The sequence below is a fragment of the Theropithecus gelada genome, chromosome 9, assembly GCF_003255815.1.
Source record: "Theropithecus gelada isolate Dixy chromosome 9, Tgel_1.0, whole genome shotgun sequence".
NCBI classification, from domain to species: Eukaryota; Metazoa; Chordata; class Mammalia; order Primates; family Cercopithecidae; genus Theropithecus; species Theropithecus gelada.
The window spans coordinates 5,365,902-5,386,304 of NC_037677.1; positions in this window are offsets into that span (position 1 = coordinate 5,365,902).

Genomic DNA, 20,403 nt, shown 5'->3' on the forward strand with positions numbered 1-20,403 from the left:
CCCTAGAGCTGAAACTGGCTAAGAAGTAGAAGTATACACTTAGGAGTCGTGGGGGTTCAAAGTAGATGATGTCTCAGCCTTCAAACGGACTTTAATTTAATTTTTTTTTTTTTTTTTGGAGACAGAGTTTTGCTCTTGTTTCCCAAGCTGGAGTGCAATGGCGCACACTCAGCTCACTGCAGCCCCACCTCCTGGGTTCAAGTGATGCTCCTGCCTCAGCCTCCCAAGTAGCTGAAATTACTGGTGCGTGCCACCACACCTGGCTAATTTTGTATTTTCAATAGAGACAGGGTTTCACCATGTTGACCAGTCTGGTCTTGAACTCCTGACCTTAGGTGATAAGCCCACCTTGGCCTCCCAAAGTGCTGGGATTACAGGCGTGAGTTATGGTGCCTGGCCCAAATGGGCTTTTTTAAATTGGCATGAGACAACACTGATGAAAGAGTAATACCCCTTTGTCCATGCAGTCTAACTTGGGTGGGAGGAACGTCCTCAAAAATAAATCTCCCTAGACCCAGAGAAGTTTTCATTTTTTCTGCACTTGGCAAACCCCAGGACCAACAGCAAGACTGAAAACTTCTCCCAGATGGACGGTTACTCGAGTCCACTTGTACTTACACTTAGAGCATGTGTATTTGAGATTCTAATAAAAGCTCTGGACCCTCTCCCCAGGAAAATGTGTGTACATCTACCACATGACTTCGGAGCTTCGGGGGTATTCCCCAGACCTCCCTGTGGAGGCAAAGTTGAGATCCTGTTGTCTGTCCTGACCAGGACTCCAGGGAACCTGCTGGGGAGCACGGATTCACTTTGTTCCTATGGGTTCTCCATGCACTGACATCACATTTGTTACATAAAGAGTCAAAAACATTAATCTTTCACATTTCTCACTGGTCTGCTAAGTCACACTTGTGACACGTTCGGCCGTGCTGAATATGTTTCTTTGGGATAATATAAAAATATCAAGTATGCTTTTGTAAAGTAGTTTCAATTTGATACCACATAGCCTTAGCTTCAGAATACTTCCCTCTTCTGAGACCTGTTCACTCAAGAAACGTGCCTGTTTTCTTAGAAGTTGGGCTGCTCGTGAGACGGATGAATGCAGACCTGAGTGAAACCAGGTGCCTTTCCGAAGCCTGGAATGACACCGTCCTGCACGGAGATGCACAGGTGTCTCATGACAAGTGGGGCGTTAATTTAAAAGTGCTTGAGACAATTAGAGCTCATTAGGATAATGACTACCATGGATTGAAACATCAGACACATTTAAGCCCATAGCTACATAATGTTTCTTTACAAAATAAAAATTTTGATTTCCTTTGGAGTATCTCAGGGAACCAATGTAGGGCTTTGAAAACTGGTTAATAAAGGAAAATCAGGCATTTATCCTACCGTTTCATCTATGCGTTATCCCTCAGAGCAAGCAACCAAATAGCTAACATAGGGGAGATCCTCTGCATAGCAATATCCCAGCTAATAAACGAAGGAATGGCAGAGTATCACCATCTCATAACCCTGACGCATTGAAGGGTCATCACTAAGGGCACAGAACACACAGACCACTACCTCCCAAGGGACCTGCATCTCAGCTAAGTCCTGCCAAGGTCACACCTGAATCTGATCTCCAGGAAACTAAAACAAGCAGAATTTCTTCAACGAAATAGAAACTGGAAAAAAAGTCATAGATTCCTCTCCATCTCTCTAAGAGACCATTGCAATGCATGGCCCTTATTTAGAGCTAAATCAAACTTTTTAAATAAGAAAATATCCAGCACTGAGTGTATGTTTAAAGTCAAGTAGTTACTGTTAGATTTTTGTGTTTAACAATGGCACCGTGATTAGAGTCATAGAGGCATTTACTGAAATGTTTACGGGTAAAATTGAATGACAATTGGGATTTTCTTTGAAATTACAAAGGAGGAGAATGGTTGGGACAGAAATGAAACAAGATTGGCCGTAAGTTGGGAATCACTGAAGCTGGATCAGACACACACAGAATTCATTATACTCTTTACACACATTTGTGTGTATATTGGAAATTCTTTACTAAAAAAACGGAAGTAAAAACAGTGTGGTGGCACACACCTGTAGCCCCAGCTACTCAGAAGACTGAGGTGGGAGGATCGCTTGAGCCCCGGAGTTGGAGCCATGACCCTGCCTGTGAATAGCACTACACAAAGCCTGGGCAACACACCGAGAAACCACCACTTTAAAAAATGAAAAGGAAAGAAAGAACTTGTGGAATTCCAGGTATCTAAAATGCTTCCAGTTCCTCAGCCTCCCCGCAAAACCCTCAGCCTTTGCTTTTCAAAATACTGCATTTGCTATCTACCATCTCACAGAAACTCAGACCTTCTGCCTGAATTTCACACTTGCTGCCCTCTCCATTACAACTTGGCAGTTGTATTAGGCTAATCTGGATTCTGGCTTAATTAATACAGCCCCCTTCCTCCCTCTCCTCTCCTTCGCCCTGTATCTCTCTCTACCATGATTTGTTTCCTTTGCCAACTCCTTTTTCTCTGCCACACAAATGTGGCTGCCACACTCCGTGTGAGCTGAGGCAATGAGAAGACACCGAGGAAGCTCCTCAGTCCCCCAAGGAAGCAATCCACCCAGCCCGGCCCTGAGAATTTCACCAAGGGTCAGTGCGCTAGCTGCATTACTGTCTTCTAAGAAAGGAGATAGCGTTGCAATACCTGGAAATGTTTGCTGTTAAGTAGACCAGAAAGTAAGGCAAAATTAGCTAGATTCAGAGAAATCTGATAATCTCCCATAGAATCCAGATTCCTCAACAGCTGCTGCTGGTGGATGGGCTTTTGTTTTCCTCTTTCACTGGGCAGGACAAGCAGGGACAGATCTATCAAGTTAGACCTGGAAACCCACATGGATCACTTAGTCTGATCCCCTTTGCCAGCTGAGGAACCTGAAATCTACAGACATCAAGTGAATTGCTCAAGATCAGGCAGCTGGCTTGTGGCAAAGCTGAGATTAAATGTATCTGAGTGCCCCTGTATTTGTTCTTCCTTCCCTCTTCCACCTTGTGCCACCAGGCACTGGCTTTTCCGCTCCCGTCCAACCTGCCCTCCCTCCAGCCTGAGATGTGTCCCCCCTGCCCCACTCTACCCTACCCCAAACTCCCAGGCCATGCTCTAAATGCTTGGCTCAGTGACCCCCTCCCAGGGCAAATCAGCTCTTCAGCATGCATGCTCCCCACCCCCGATTCTCCCCCAAGTACCGCTATCCAGGGTCGGCCTCCTAAACCTGCACCCCCTTCCCCCTCCATCATCAGCTCACATGACTGCACTCCTGCCCAGATGACCCTGCTGCCTTTGCACGCTGACTCCCCAGCATCCTCTAGGCCACCCGCACCCCCACCTTCCTCTAAGTCACCCCCAACCCCAGCTCCCATTTTCAGCAGACTGCAGCTTGATGAATTGCCAGGGGTAATTTATTACCAAGGATAAGTCATCAGATGCAACCTCGGCAGCACCTAGAACACCTTCTCCTCCACTCTTGGGCGCCAGCACACTCTCATCTCCTACCGCCCTCGCCTCTTCTCCCTTTGGACCTCTGCTCTTCCAGACCTCTAAATGTTGGAAAGCCATGGCTCAGTTCCCAGACATCTTGCTTTATCTACTGGGGAGTTTGATCCATCCCATGGCTTTAACACTACCAACACCTGACAACTTCCAAATTTACATCTCCCCGGTTCTGACCGCTCCTCTGAGCTCCTGACTTGCTACCCAGATCCCACTTGACACGTCGTCTTGCAAGTCTAATGTGCTTCATGCTTAACAGGACCTGAGAGGACTCTAGCTTTTCCATCCTGAATCCTCTCCACCCCTGGTCTTCCACATCTTAGTAAACGGTGCCACTCTCCACCCACTCTTGATTCCACGACTTTACTCATGCTTCCTGACCACTCCATCAATAGGCTGTGTCACCTCTGTGATGCATCTGAATACTACCACTTCCCACCGCCTTCATTGTTCCAAACAGTATTAGCTGCAGAAAGCTCTGCCTGAAGAATAGCGACAGCCTTTAACTGGTCCCCAAACTCTCACCATTCTTTAATCCATCCTCCATATAGCAGCCAAATGATCTTTCTAAAGCAAAAATTAGATGATGATAAAATATCAATTTAGTAAAATATTAGAGCTTTCAAAATATTTTTTCTGATGCTAAAAGTTACACATTTTTATCATGGAAAATTAGGAAAATCAGGAAAGTATAAAAAAGAAGTTACCTCAATAGAATGAGAACACAAGCCACGAATTATGAGAAAATATTTGCAAAAGACAGCCTGACAAAGGGCTGTTATCCACAATATACAAAGAACTCTTAAAACTCAACAATAAGAAAATGACCTAATTAAAAAATGAACAAAAGACCTGAACAGACATCTCACTAAAGAAGATATACAGGCTTGGCACAGTGGCTCACGCCTGTAATCCCAATACTTTAGGAGGCCAAGGCAGTGGATCACTTGAGGCCAGGAGTTTGAAACCAGCCTGGCCAACATGGTGAAACCCCGTCCTTACTAAAAATACAAAAATTAGCCAGGTGTGGTGGCACAGGCCTCTAATCCCAGCTACTTGGAAGGCTGAGGCACAAGAATTGCTCCAGCCCAGGAGGTGGAGGTTGCAGTGAGCTGAGATTGCACTACTGCACTCTTGCACTACTGCACTATTGCACTTTGCCTGGGTGACAAAGTGAAACTGTCTCAAAACAAAAAAAAAAAAAAAAAAGAAAGAAAGAAGAAGAAGAAGAAATACGGATGGCAAATAGGCAAATGAAAAGATGTTCTACATGATATGTCATTAGGGAATTGCAAATTAAAACAACAATGAGATAGCACTACACACCAATTAGAATGTCAAGTTCCAAAACACTGACAACATCAAATGCTGGCAAGGATGTGGAGCAACAGGAATGCTCATTCACTGCTGGTAGGAATGCAAAATGGAAGCCAGTTTGGCAGCTTCTTTAAAAAACTAAACATGCTCTTACCCTACAATCCAGCAATCTTGCTCCTCAGTATTTGCCCAAATTAGTTGAAAACTTATATCCACACAAAACCCTGCACACAGACATTTATAGCAGCTGTTTTCATAATTGCCAAAACTTGGAAGGAACCAAGATGTTCTTCAATAGGTGCTATGTATGGTCTGAATGGGTCCATGAAAATTTATGTATTGAAACTTAATGGTCAATGTGATAGTAGTAAGAAGTGGGGCCTTTAGGAGGTGATTAAGTGATGAGGGCAGAGCCCTCACGGATGGGATTAGAGCCCTTAGAAAAGGACTGGAGAGAGAGAGAGAAGATTCTTTCCCTTTCATTTCTTCTGCCATGTGAGGACAAAGTGTCCACCTCCTCCAAAGGATACAGCAACAAGGCACCATCTTGGAAGGAAAGAGAGCAGCCCTCCCAGACACCAAATCTGCCAACGACTTCATTTTGGACTTTCCTGACCCAGAAACTATGATGCATGAATTTTTTTTCTCTATAAATTACCCAGTCTCCAATATTTTGTTATAGCAGCACGAACAGACTAAGACAGTAGTGAATGGATGAAAGAACTGTGGAACATGCAGACAATGGAATACAATTCAGCACTGAAAAGAAATGAGCTATCAAGCTGTGCAAAGACACAGAACACTGAATGCACATTGCTAAGCGAAAGAAGCCCACCTGAAAAGCCCACTTCCTATAAGACTCCAACAATGGGACATTCTGATAAAGGCAAAACTATGGAGACAGCGCAAAGATCAGTGGTCGCCAGGGGTTGGGGAAAGAAAGGGATGAGTAGGCAGAGCACAGAGGATTTTTAGGGCAGTGAAACAATTCAGTATGATCAGTATGATGCTCTCATGGTGGATCCACGTCATTACACACGTGTCCAAACCCACATGATGTACAATACCAAGAACAAGCCTTCAGGTAAACTGTGGACTCTGGGTGACAGTGATGCGTCCATGTGGGTTCATCAATTACAACAAATGCACCATCTGGTGGGGATGTTGATGGTGGCGGAGGCTTGAGAACTCTGTACTTAGCACTCAATTTAACTATGAACATAAAACTTCTTTAAAACATAAAGTCGATTAAAAAAAAATATCCAGACCCAGAAAAATAGATGGCATTAGTACACTTCCTTCAAGTCCTATCTATGGAGATCAAAACTGGAATGATACCATACAAATTCCACAAATGCTGAATGTAAATGCTTAGCAAAGTGGCCCAGGCTGTTTCATCTGGAGGTCTGGGCTGCAACCTCTCACTCTCAGATAACAACTACTTAGGAAAATTCTACATCCAAAGGCCCAGGAGCCTCAGGGCCCAACCCCAAGCCACCCTAACCTGTGCAGGTGAACCTTTCACTGGGGTGGGCAGGGAGCGGAGTTGCAAAAGAACCAGGTAAAAGGCAAGGACTGGTATTTTCTTAAATCACAGACTCAGCAGCAGCACCCTGATCTAGGCGATGAGGGAACTTACAGCCTCTCCATCCTCCCCCAGGCAAGTCTGGGGGTATCCCTAGGATCTGCTCCAGGTAACCTGGAGTTGACCAACCTGGGGACAGATTCCCAGGTTGTCTTTGTATCTCCTCTTCCCGGCCTCATGGCAGAGAGGAAGCAGGTCGCCTGCTGCAGTCAGAAACACAGCCCTCTCCTCTCTCCAGCCACTATGAAGTTGCCCAGAGCTGCAGCCCCAGACTCCTCCCCAGCACGGCTGAGCGATGAGATCAGGAGGGTCGGGCTGCAGCCTTTGGCTGGTGCATTTCTCTCTCCCCTGCAGGCCCCACTCTCCACAGTTCAAACCACAACTGTTCATTGAACGTGACTTGAGAAGTTGGCGCCAGGCCTCCCTCCACGCCTGGAAACTGCTGCAGGGCTGGAGAAACGCCTACTGTCTGACATCACTTACCTTTGCCAACTACCATCACGGGGCCTCGCTGTCCCCACCCCTTAGGCAGACTCTTAGGCAGGTTCTCTTTGTCTTGGGCGATTTCCAGGTGTGAGCTCAGCCCTCTGCTCCCTACCCAAGGTGGGGGAAGGGAAGGGAAGGAAAGAAGCCAGGAGGGACTGTCAAGGAGGGGAGAGGGAGGTCAGGAGGGCCAGGGCCCCCCAGGGCAACTCTGATAAAGGGGAACAAGACATCAATGGGGCTGACGTAGGCTGCATGCCTCTCCTGTTTTCTATCACATTGCAAAACCTCACACGTGCCTCTCTGTACACCGGGCAGGAGGGGTAGGATTAGCAGAATGCCCCTGCCCACTAGGACTATATAATCCAAGACAGGCAGCTCTGAAACAGACAGACCACAGAGAGTGGCCTCAGCAGCTCACACACCATGCGTACAAATGAATAGATGGCGTGTTATTTTCCATCCCATCAAATGCACATAAATGTGGTGGCAGATGGAGCCGAAAGCTCAAAGCAGTCTTTAAACTTTCCAGCTCCGGCAGGCCCGTGAGTCCCTCGGGTCCTTTGCAGCCTCCGCCGATCCCGGCGGGTAGTACGCTCTTCCAAAACAAAGGAAAATGACACATGGGCATATAAATACACATGTGTGCACACCCTAGCTGAGAGCAAGTGGGGAGGGGACCCGAAAGCCACGAAGCTATGTTCGCCTGCAGCGAAGGAGCATGAGACAATCTTTTCCATGATGGAAACTATTTCTTTCATTCTGGCTGGCCCAACATTACACCCGGGTCCTCCAGGGCTGAGTTTCTCCAGAACTTTGTAATGAACCTCTTGGTTGCAGTAACAAACAAGTTAACCATTGACTTAACAGGATTTTTACAAAGCAGGAGAAATTTTTTGTTGTTTTGGAAGGTTCTGGAATGCGGGCATACTGGAGAAATGACACCCTAACTCCAGCAGTGCCCAGCATCTTGAGTCTTCTGACCAGCCAGGCCAAGCTATGCCTTTGCTCACTGTGGTCCCCCTGCCTGGAGGGCTGTGCCTCCCCACCCCAACACCCTCTGCCAGGATCCCCTGTACCCTTCCACATGCAACTGAGCCTTCCCTTCCCCAGGCAGCCTTCCCTTTCCCAGGCAGCCTTGCCTTTCCCAGGCAACCTTCCCTGAGTCCCTGGGAAGCCCATTCTTTGCTGGCTGGGCCCCACCCCATGCTCTGGTCTTGATTCCTGCCCCCCAACATTGAACACTTCCCAGGTTGGTTGTCACCCTCTCTACAAGTCTCCAAGTCTATTGGTCTGTGTGTCCCCCTAAACTACCACTTTGTGTGACACAGAATGTGTTCAAACTTGTTTGCTGAGTGAGCTGGTAAAGACTGACTGATTTCAGCTCTGCATGAGCCAGACTCCATGGCTCAGTGAACAAGCTGCTCAGGGACTCAGAGCCTCTCAGACCCAGCATTCCAGGAGCCAGCCTTCCAGGAGGCCTCAGAGGACCTCACTTCCCAGGATTCACACACTTCCCACAAGGTGTCAGGGCTGGTACCTTAGAGCAAGGCCAACAGAGTAAGAAAAAAGTGACAGAATGTGACTTCTGAGGTTACACCATAAGAGACATTTCTGCCTCTGCTTACCCTGTCCAGGACCTCCTGCTCTGGAGAAAGCCAGTGTTCACAAGGATCCTTGAGCTGCCCTGCAGAGAGGTCCAAGACAAGAGAAACTGAGGCCTCCCACAGACAGCCAGTACCCACTGCCTGCTACAGGAGGGAGCCCCGGTTGAGCCTTCAGATGATGCAGCCCCACCTGCTGCTCTCTGGCTGCAACCTCATAGGAGATGCTGAGACAGCCATCCAGCTGAGCACCCCCAGAGAAATGGGGAGGAATGCCTGTTTATTGTGCTTTGAAGCCTCAATTTTCATGTAGTCTGTTGTGCAGCAATGGGTAAGGGCTCTAAGTCCTGAAAGTTGGCTGGGTTGTCACTATGGAGTGCGCCACTGGGAAAACCAGGCCAGAAGGAGCTCATTAGACCTCTCGAATTTGGCCCAAACCAGAGAGAATAAAGAAGAAGCAAATCTCAAGAAGAGGCACCAAGACCTCATTCCCTGAGGCCCAAAACAAAGGAGCAGGCCAAGCAGGCCACATAAACACTCATCAGTCATGGCTTGCAGTCTGAGGCCTGAGGCCGACTGCCCTCTGTTCTTGGATCCCATGTCCCAGGGGACACCAGCAAATAAGCTGACCTTGAATGTCCCCATCTTACTCAACCTCGGTTCATTTCACAGCAGGGGAAACAGACCCGGGAGGGAATCAGTGCATGTCTAGCAACAGCTCCTGGGCGGCTGCAGACGTAGGGACAAGCACAGTTCCTGCCTCCAGCTCAGTGTGGGCCACACTGCTGCCCTGGCCACACAACGGGCAGTGTGGAACTCAGTCACTTTTCCTCCTTTCTCCCTCCCACTGCCTCCCTCCTCCTTCCTCTGTCTCTTCTTCCTTCCCCCTCATCTCTCTTACACTAGAATGCTTCTGATCATCCTAATCCCCATGCATAACAACAGTGTAGGCTTTGCCAGATGCATGAGGGTCATGGTTCAATAGAAACACAGTGAGAGCCACCGCCAATTCACACCCACTGTCTCACACAGCCCTTCTGCTCTCCGCAAGGTGCAGGAAAAGAACCGTAAATGGAGGCCAGCAGACCACAGCCTGTCCCTTCCTCCCAGCCCAGCTCTGTCCTGCACAGAGAGGCCTCGCGTGTGCCCTGCCCTCAACCCCATGTCTGTCCACGTGCCCTACACCCCACACAGCCAGTCCCACAGTCAGAAGCAAACACAGGAAGGGAATTCCAGCTCCCCTTAACCCTCGCCAGAAACACATTCTAAAAGTGGGGTGGATGCTCTGACCGGCATGACCTCGTGCCCCAGCAGGCCCTGGTCTCAGGGGATGTGGAAGGGCTGGAAAGGCCCCTACGGCCTCCACAGTGAGGGCCACTGGGAGCAGAGGTCCAATGTCCAGGTCCAGGAGAGGACTTTTCCAGGTACTTTAAACACGACCCACTATTTTATTTAATCCTCATGATGATTGAAGGTTTGAGGCTTCAGGGATGTGCTTAAGGTTGCCCAGTGGGCGGCAGAGCCAGGGGCCACACACAGCTCCACCTGGTCCCACAGGCAGTCCGGATGCTGAGCCTTCCAGGTGCTGAGGCCAATGGAGTGGGGCAGGCGGCCCAGCCCATGCCCACAGGGGAGGAGAGGAGGAGAAGAAAGAGGCTTAAGGTGGAGTCACTGCCGGGCCCTACCATGCCACTCAAGCCCAGAGTCCTGGGATGGATCAGGACAGAGGGGCCAGAGACAGGGCTCTCAGCCAGGAACGCAGGCAGCCACAGGACTGCGGGGATAGCCCAGGCCTGGCACCCCTGGCCCATCCTGCTGCTGATCCATTCTGCTTCAGGTCCCAGCATGTGTGAGCAGGCATGGGGCCGCGCGCAGACAGTCAGGGTCCCCCTCACGGAGGCCCTCTTGGGCTCTTTCCCACCGTTGATCTGCAAGGCCCCAGATCGCCAGCCTCCAGGGAGAAACTCCTCCATGGTTCAGCCGTGTGTTTGCTCTAGAAGGGAGAAGCAAGCTTCCTGGACGTGACAGAGCAGCAGCATCTCTGGCCCTTCCAGGGCCCCGCTTGGTACTGTCTTACTTGGAAGGCCCAGAGTTGCGTCAGTGGCTGCAGTGACAAAGCCCAAGGGAACAGTCCAGAGGACACTCTCGTCTGCCTGTGCCTAAGGCGGCTGGGAGCCCGGGCACGTGTGAGGGGACAGAGGTGAGTGGGTCCCACCAAGCCTGTGCCAGGGAGGACAGTGTTTGGTGCAAACATTGGCAACACGGTGGCTGGAAGGAGCCTGTGATCATCACCCATTTTTCCCAGTTTTAATTCCATGCAATCCCCATGATGCTCTATTGCTTCCATTTACTAACGTTATTTTCATTAATACAAGGAAGCTCTTGTTGTCTGTTTCTGCATCACAAGAAAATGGCCAGAGAGGCGTCTTCCCTGAGTTTCAGGGTCGGGCTGGAATGGTCTGACCTAAACTCACTGGCTGGGTAGTTTTGAAATCTACTCTGGGAAGCTTGGAGGGCATTAGCAGACATCTCAAAGAGACGGACAGTGACCCTCCGCAGCTGAGTACCCCAGTCTCTCGCCAAGCGACTGGGATGGGGCATGAGGATTACGTGTCAAGGTGCCGTGGACAGAGATAGCAAATGGGGGCTTCACATATTGGCCCCCAGTCAGAAGCTGCAACCCCAGTGCTCTGCTCAGAGTGGCTGTGATCCAGCTCTGACTCCCATGGGGCGAAGTCCTGGGGGTTAACTGACTTAACTGCGCTGAGCAATTCTCCCAGGAAAGGCCGGGAGGCTGCTCGTCTTAAGTCCGTGTTCCAGATCTGAATTTAGGAATAAATTTACACTAACCCGTAACCACTTCTCTCTGGGTCCTTCTCATACGACCTGATTTTTTTTTTAAGCGTTTCACTGCTGAAATGTTTGAAGTCCGTGGAAATGCCAAATAGTACAACCAAAATGAAAGGAATTCACACGGATTTAAGAAAAGTTTCTCAGCTGCTCAGCTAACACCGTGAGAGAAGGTATCAGCCGCTGGGACTGAAATATTTAAGCCAAGATGCCCTCTCGGCTGGCTGCGGGCTCTCCCTCACCCACACACGTATCTCAGGTAGCCCCCTCACCCACATGCCCCCTTGATAAGGAGACGCCCCGTCCTTAGACGTGTTGATTTACTCAGCTAAGCACAGGCCTGGGAAACTGTCCAGTGAGTGAGTCCTGCCATCTGAGGATCCTTAGTCTCTAAGGATAGTCATTGCTCCCTCATCCATCTGTCCTTTGGACCCCTCTAGGGAGCTGGTGCACCTCACCGAAGTCCCAGGTTCAAGTCCCAACCTGTGAGTCTCCATGATCATCAGCAGGTGTCACCTGGTGGTCCCCAGGGGACCTCTAAACTCAGCTACCCACTGCCCTGGGTCTGGCCAGGACCCCAACCACCCCGCCCTGGGGGCCAGTCCTTGCTCCCGCTGCAGTCTCTGCAGAAAGGGCTCCACCAGAGCCAGTCGCCTCCCAGCCGCTGAGCTCCTGGCCTCTGTATGCAGGAAGCATACCCGGACAGTAAGATGCAGAGAGAAAGGCCCAGCCTTGGGAAAAGCCCTCAGCCTCCTGCACCCGTGCATGAGACTTCTCTCTAGAGAAACCTCTAGGGCATAAAGGGGCTTCCAGAAGTGACTTAGCCCAAGCTCCTGCAGAGCCCATGCAGGTTTACCAGATGACCTTCCTGGGCATCTACCCTGAATTCCTCCTGGACTTTAGTTGATCTCAGTTCTCCAGCTGTCCTAGACCGCAAGGCCACTGAGTGTTCTCTCCTTTCCTTAGCTCGGGACAGACGGCAGCCACCTCTTCTAGTCTCCCTGCTTCCTTGCCTCCCTTTGGGTAGGGTGAAAATCTATGGGTCACAGACAAAAAATGGCCCCCCGTGCTTTTCTTGATGAGCGAAAGCAGAAGTGTTGAGGCCTCAAAGAATTTTTGAAAATCTCTAGCAAAATGAATCAGAAGATTTGGAAGCTGTATCTTCAGAAAGTCCCTTTTGTGGCTGGGGCCAGGTTTTTGCCTCTGGCAAGTGTTGGTGGCTGTCTCAACCCTTGGGTTTGATGAAGGGGTGGGAGGTAAGCGGTGCTGTGTCCTCTCCCAAGGGAGCCTCCTCACTGGGAGGTGTTGAGGAGCCAGGGCAGGGTAGCTGCCTGGCCTGCGGGACGAAGGCTGGGCCACCGAGGGCTTCTCTCCCTCCACCTGCATCTGTCTGTGGCCTCGGCTCCCCTGGAGCTGGGCAAGAGCCATCCATGAGAGCGTCTGGGTCAGTTAAGGTCCCTTTCTGTACCCTTGCGATTCTCGTCTCAGGCGTGTGTCTCTGTCTCTCTCCTCTAATCCCCTCACGCCCTGGCTGCACCGCGTCCTTCTCTCCTGGAGGCCCCTGGCTGAGCCCCCGGCCGTGGCCTTGGCCTCTTCCTCAGGAACATGAGAGGCTGGGATTACATCACGTTTCCACGGGCCCACTCATGTTGTGCCACTGCCACCGTTTTGCACTTTTTCATTCACTATCTACTCAATAGTTTCAAATCTACAGTTTCTGTCTTTAGTGAACGTAATTTAAATGAACACTCTATGCGATTATTCTAAATGGAAAAGCAGCTTCTTTTGCTCTATAGAGGAGGAAATGATAACAATAAGTATATACTGAAAAGAAAATAATGTCAGTAAGTGCTGCCTGGGCCTCTCTGGCTCTGAGAGAGGTCTGCTGTCTCCTTTTCTGTTTGCCATTGCAAGCCCTGAAATCCCTCAGACACCATCAGAGCACACAGCAAAAATTCTGGCAAACCCTTGGAGACCTGTGTGGTCCATTTCGAGGCTACTATTTTCACTATTCTTCTGTTTCTTTCTCCCGTCTTCTCCCCAGACGCCTTACCTACTTCCCCGCGATAATTACAACACACCTGCAAACACAATCCTCTGGTGGTCTAAAAGTACCTGCTCAAAAAGACTTTTTATTTTCCAGAGCCCGCCACAGCAAGGCACCAGGGTTGTGTTTTGGGTGAGATAAGGGGCTCTGTTTCCAACAGCCCTCCCCACAGGCCCTGACCGATACCACGGTGGTTCCTGATAGGAAATCCCGTCTGCCTCATGGAAAACCCAGAGAAGGAAGCCGAGCGGCCTGGGTGGGCTGGGCAGCCTCCACCTGAAGCTACAGAAATAAAAAGAGCCCGTCTTCTCGGGGCCCCAGGCCCAGAAGCCCGGGGGTCTGATGGGTGGGAGGTAAGTGCCCCACTCACAGGGACCTGTCCCGCGAAGACACAGGTGCAGCCACGGCTGTCCCCTGCCACTGCATCTACACCACACTCCATCAACCACGGTCCCCTGCCACAGCATGTGCACGGCGCTCCCCCAACTGCAGCTGTCTCCTGCCACGGTGTCTGCACCGCACTCCGCCAGGCCCACAGTGGCCCTGACTCATGACCGTGTGATAAAGCAGAGGAAAAAGTGTCCCTGTCTCCGTTTGGCAAATGATAAAACCATGTCCAAGAGGCTCTGCCCAACATGGAGCCCAGGCCCGCATTTCCAATTCAAACCCACACAAAATACTTGGACCCCCTCTCGTACCTGTCATTCCTTCTTTCCCTTCAGCTTCTTCAAAAACGGTGCCAAGTTCAAGGTCACGACAACTCCCCTGACAGAGCCTCTGCTTCTTTCCCCACCGTGGGTCCACATGAGGCTCTACCACACCAACGCCCGGTGCCTTCTAGAACTCAGTGGCTCAGCCGTCCACCGCCACTCATGAAGCTGATCTGAGCCCCTCAGTGGGAAGGGCAGAGTCAGTCTAGCGAAGGCCCTCCCGCCTCACAGGGTGGTCCCGAGGCTTCCCCTCCTGGCAGTGGGTGGACTGCCCCCTCCTGCCTCCCCCTCCCTGCAGGGCCCCGAGGTCATCCCCTCCCATCTCCAACAGCCCCCAAGAACCACCGAGTCCCAGTCACAATGTTCGTGTCCATGCCAAGCGCCACCCCAAGCCATGCCTGCCACCCACCCAACCCAACCCTGGGGTGGCAGGTCGCGAGTGACAGCCCCAAGGACACCAAGGGATGAAGCTTGTCCTGTGCTGAGATCCTTCTCGGACCTTCTCAGAGGCCACACAGAACAGGAGGCCCCACCTCCCGTTCTTACTCAGAAGCCGTCAGCAGGGCTGGGCTCAAGATGAACCCGTGGCTGGCCCCACTCCCTGGTTCTTACTTCAGGGCCTCATGTTCCACCCCCTGAAGCCTGGGGGCTCCATCCTCACGGCTGCAGAGGCTTTCAGAACATCTGGTGCCACGGCTCCCAACTCTTCTGGCCAAGGATCCCATATTCCTCAAAAGTCTTTCTATCAAACACAGTTGCTGTGGAACTGCTCATTTCATTTTTCTAATTTGTGTTGATCCAGGACACGGGAGGAGACCTGGGCAGCCGGGCGGACTCACTGCGGGTCCCTCTGCGGTGAGGACAACACAGGCACCAGGGTGCTTCTCCTCTCAACTTGTGCTTGTAATGACGGGTTTGGCCCTTTTTTACCCACTCGTGTTGGTTTCCTAGAACTATGTAGCGAGGTACCAAAGACCGGGTGGCCTAAAACAGCAGAAACGTATCGTTTCTCAGTTCTGGGGTCAGAAGTCTGAGATGGAGGTGTGGGCACGTTAGGGGCGGCAAATATCTGAATTACCCGCAGGTCTGCAGAAACCTCAATTCTTGCCTCCTCAGAAGAAAGAATTCAACAGAGGAGCGTAAGGCAGAAAAAGACACCGAGGCAAATTTCAGAGAGGAGTGGAAGTTTATTAAAAGGCTTTAGAGCAGGAAGGAAAGGGAAGAACAACTGGAAGAGACCCAAGCAGACGCCTCGAAGGACGAGGGCAGCCTTTGACCTTTGGATTTGGGGTTGGAAACATGGGCATACTTCCAGGGTCTTGTCCCTCTTCATGCTTCTCCCCTGAGGGTGGGCCGCCTGCACGCGCGGTGCCCTCCTCAGCCCCGGGAGGTGAACACCGGGTCCTGAGTTCAGGAAGTGCTGGGCGTCCTCCCTGAGACTTTCTTCCCTTTGCCAGCGGAGTGCCCCCAAAGGCCATACTCCTCTGTTTTGCCTCTTAATGCCCATCCCAGAGCCTACTCGCCCCATTTCTGAGATTTTGTTGGAAGCTGATTACCCATTTCGAGTCTTTTTATCTGTTTGGGGAGTCACCCCTCCCTGGTGCCTGTGATCAGTGATCATTTTTAGGCGGTGGGATAACTGCCGAACTGTCACCCGATGATCGCCTGACGGTCCTGATGGGTGGCGGGGGAGCCCTCTGCTGCCCGGCTGGTGCCTGACTAGCCACCTGCAACAGGCAGGGCCCTGAGGGAGAATCCCTCCACACCTCCCCAAGCGTCCAGGGCAGCCAGGACCCCCTCCATGCAGTCTGTGCCTCCGTCTTCACATGGCCATGGTCTCTGGGTCTCTGTGCTTGTGTCCCCTTCTCTTAGGACAATGATCAGTGGATTTCCAGCCCACCCTAAATCCAGGTGATCTCCCATCAAGATCCTTAATTACATCTGCAAAGACCCTATTTCTAAATAAGGGCCCATTCACATGACTGCGTGTTAGAGCTTGGACATATCCTTTTGGAGGCCCGCCTTCAACCCACGGCCCCCTCACCAGTGAACAGTAAGTTCTGCACGGACAGAGAATATTTCTGTCCTGTTCATATCACATCATCAGAGCCTTTGCAACAGTTATTCAAACACATTTACTGAATGAATGTGTACATTTAACTCAAAACACTGAAGTCTGACCTATTGTAGGTTAAGAGAAATTTCCACTCTACTTTCTAAAATACAGTAGATGATTATTTCTCTGGGAATCTAAGTATCAGAAGCATAAAAATAACCAAGTGGCTTTTAAAGGGACTCAAAATGAGACCCACCATGACATTCATGCCAACATCATAAATGACAGCAACATATCCTCAACTTTTGCTTATTTCTTCCCAATCATTTTATACTAAATTGTGTATCGTACCAATTTTTCCAAATACATTGTTTGTTTGTTTTTTCAGTCACTGGGATTGTTTGCATTTGGACATCAAATTTGGGTCTGGCAGGGTGGCTTATGTCCATAATCCCAGCACTTTGGGAGGCCAAGGCAGGAGGATCCCTTGAGCCTAGAAGTTTAAAACCAGCATAGGAAACATAGCAAGACTCTATCTCTACAAAAAAAAAATGAAACAAGGCTGGGTGTAGTGGCTCACACCCATAATCCCAGCACTTTGGGAGACTGAGGCGGGTGGATCACCTGAGGTCAGGAGTTCAAGACCAGCCTGGCCAATATGGCGAAATCCCATCCCTCCTAAAAATACAAAAATTAGATGACCTGTAATCCCAGCTGCACAGGAGGCTGAGGTACAAGAATCACTTGAAACCAGGAGGAGGAGGTTGCAGTGAGCCAAGACTGCGCCACTGCACTCCAGCCTGAGTGACAGAATGAGACTCCATCTCAAAACAAAACAAAACAAAACAAAAAAACAACTAGCTGGGCTTGGTGGTGTGCACCTGTAGTCCCAGGTACTCAAGAGCCCTAGGTGGGAGGATTGCTTGAGCCCAGGAGTTTGAGGCTGCAGTGAACTAGGAATGTGCCACGGCACTCCGGCATGGGCAAGAGAGACCCTATCTCAAAAAAACAAAAACAAAAGCAAAAACCTATTGTTTTTCTGGAATGCATCAGGTCCTGAATGCTCCAGGCAAAAAGTACCTGTGTTGAAATCTGCTGGTGAACGCTCTTCACATTCCAACCCTCCATCCAACAGTCTCCTCTGACCTCACTTCCTTTTGTTGTCTTCCTGTCCAGACCAGACTGGGCCCTTAGCACAATCAATCAGGCCACAGGATAGGTCTTGAAGGAACGAGGGCCAGATGTACAGCGCTAGCCTGTCTGGAACGGGGTCCTCTCTGTCTGCATACTGGGGGCAGTGTCTTTCCTCTTCCTCTTCTCTTCACAATGGCTGACAATCCTCACATCCAAGAGGGAAGGAGAGGCTTTCCAAGATACCTCAGACTCTGTGTGGATTCAGATTCTGCCTTAAGCAGGTGGAGCTGGAGGTTAGGAAGGGCCTGGGCCTGCAGGCGGAGGAGAGGCAGCTCTCCCTACTGACTCCCCGCTCCCTGACCCTCCCCTCCTGATCAGCACCTTCGTGGCTTGAGGGGAGTCCAGGGCTTTTCTTCTCTCCAAATTCTGGAGACGGGCAGGCCCCGGGGTTAGAAGCAGCACCTTCTACCCTGTTCTGATCACAGCCTGAGTCTTGGACAAGTGCTCCTCGGGCTCCCAGTGGCTCCAGGATTCTGAGAACTCTGATGTGCCTCCACCATCGGACAGGCAAGAGGCCAGATGGGCCTGACTGGCCCACCCTCCTGATCAGCAGTAACCCTGACCCAACGGGGCGTGGACGCAGCTCAGCCTGGCGAGGCTGGGGTCCCTCCTGTCCCCTGCTCACTCCTCTCCCACCTCATCCAGAACTGCTCAAGGCCCCGGGGTTACTAAGTCAGGCCCTGTCCCTCCAACACCTTCCTCTCCGCTTCCCCTCCCCACGTCTCTTCCGTTCTCTGCCGACTGCCTCCGCTGTCCTAATCAGTTCAGGCTTAAGTGACCGAATCTGCCTCTTACAGGGCCCATCTCCCTGCCCTCCTTCATACAAACATCACTGCCAGCACAATCTTCCTAAAGCACAAATTTGGCCACACGCCTCCACAGGCTAAAAACCTTCCATGAGTCTCCATCTGATCTTCTGGAGAAGAAATAGCACTAATCTTGGTGACATTACGCGAAACACTTCTGCTGCTCCACAGACGCTGTTCTTAGCACTTTCTCCACATCCCCTCCACCCTCCTCACAACCACGTTGAGGCAGATCTCACTCTTACCCCCAGTTACAGTTGAGGAGACTGGGGCAGAGAGAGCCGCTGACTTGCCCAAGGCCACACCACCAGGCTTCACTGGGACTTGAAAAGGATCCAAACTCCTTCGGCAAACCATCAAGGTCGTTTGTGATGGCATTCGGACCTTTCCCTTACCTCCCAGGCAGTGTGGGCTCCCCAAAAGACACTGGCGCTCCCACTTCCAAACTGTCACTCACGCAGTTTCCTCACCAAGAACACCCCCTCCCTGTTGAAGTCTTCCCCCGCCTCAGTGCCACCTCCCGGAATTCTGCCCCCTTCTCTGAGCACCTCCTGGAATGGGAATCCACTGACGAGGGACCTGACCCGCTATCTTTGCACGGCCATTTATGTTACATCTCCTGGGGGCCAGAGGCCGGTGCAGTGTCTCCTTCCAAGTCCCCGCAGACCCACCGTAAGGAGGAGCACCCAAGGAAACACTTGTAGAATAGTGAACGAGTGAATGAATGAAAGTCACTGACACCTCCTCCGTGAAGCCACGACCACAAGGCTCCCGGTGCAGGAAAATACTGTTCCTCAAAAGCACTGAAGTTTGTTTTTGTTTGTTTTGTTTTTGTTTGAGACTGAGTCTCGCTCTGTCGCCCAGGCTGGAGTGTATTGGTGCGATGGCTCACTGCAAGCTCCACCTCCCGGGTTTAAGCAATTCAACTGCCTCAGCCTCCTGAGTAGTTTGGATTATAGGTGCCTGCCACCACACCTTAATTTTTGTATTTTTAGTAGAGACAGGGTTTCACCATGTTGGCCAGGTTGGTCTCGAACTCCTGGCCTCAAGTGATCCACCTGCCTCTGCCTCCCAAACTGCTGGGATTACAGTTGTGAGTAACCATGCCCGGTCCAAAGCACTGAGATTTGACTTCTTTCTAGGCCAAAGGTCATCTGGGCAGCAAGGTGGGAGCTCCCGGATCAGGACAGCGCAGGCACACCATGTCTCTGAGTGGTGGGGTGGGGACAGAGACTGGCAGGCCACCAACAGGGCAGCATCTGTTCCCAAGCAAGGTGACTCAGACCTCGCCTGTCCAACCAGTGGGGCTCTATAAGGCTGGTGCTCACCTCCAAGGTTCTCCCCCACCACACTGGGCGCCAACCTGCCCAGGGGCAGAAGGGAGGTTGGGCGTGGGGAGTGCCGGGTACAGTCAAAGTTTCCAGGACAGTTTGGAGTGGTGGCTCTTAATCTTGGCCGCACAGCACCTGGGAGCTTAAAAAAGACCCCCACGCCTGGGCGCCCCCACCGCTGACCCACCGGGGCTCCGTGCAGAGCGATGACTCACAGGGCACATTTTCCAAAAGCTCCCGGGGTATCTTCCAGGTACAGCCAGGCTTGGGAATTGCTGGCTTATGCAACCCAGCAGAGAGGCGGGAAAGGCAGAGCGGAGATCGGGTGGGGCCGCTGCGGTGGGGAAAGAAATGAGCTCACACCTGGAGACGGTAAACAGTGCAAAAGCAAGAAGGAACTTGCAGAAGTAAGCGTTGGGCCTTTGCCCCAACTGCAGCCGCGTGAGAGGGAAGCCAGGGGAGGAACAAGGTGCAGGCATCTGCGGACTGAGCAGGGCCTGACTTCACTGGGCCCAGGCTGGGAAGGACTCACCTGCTTCTCCAGCAGGAAACGGAGGGCGATCCTGCGCAGCCTAGGCACTGCGGCCATGGTTCACATGCAAAAACCAAAAGCTGGACTCATTTTCAGAGAAACTGAGATAGAATATTCTACCGAGATTGTTTCTGGAACACATGATCACCGTACCTGTTGGGAATCTGTTCTTTATGAGTTTTGTTATTGTTGTTGTTGTTGTTTTTATAAAAGGCGGACTCACTGTGGAGAGAGGAACAATGGCTTGAAATCTTAAAAGCTGGTCTTAGAGGTCTGAAGTCCACATCTTTGACTATCTGGCAGGGTGACATGCTTTCGACTCTCCCTATTTTTGGACCAAGAGGGGATG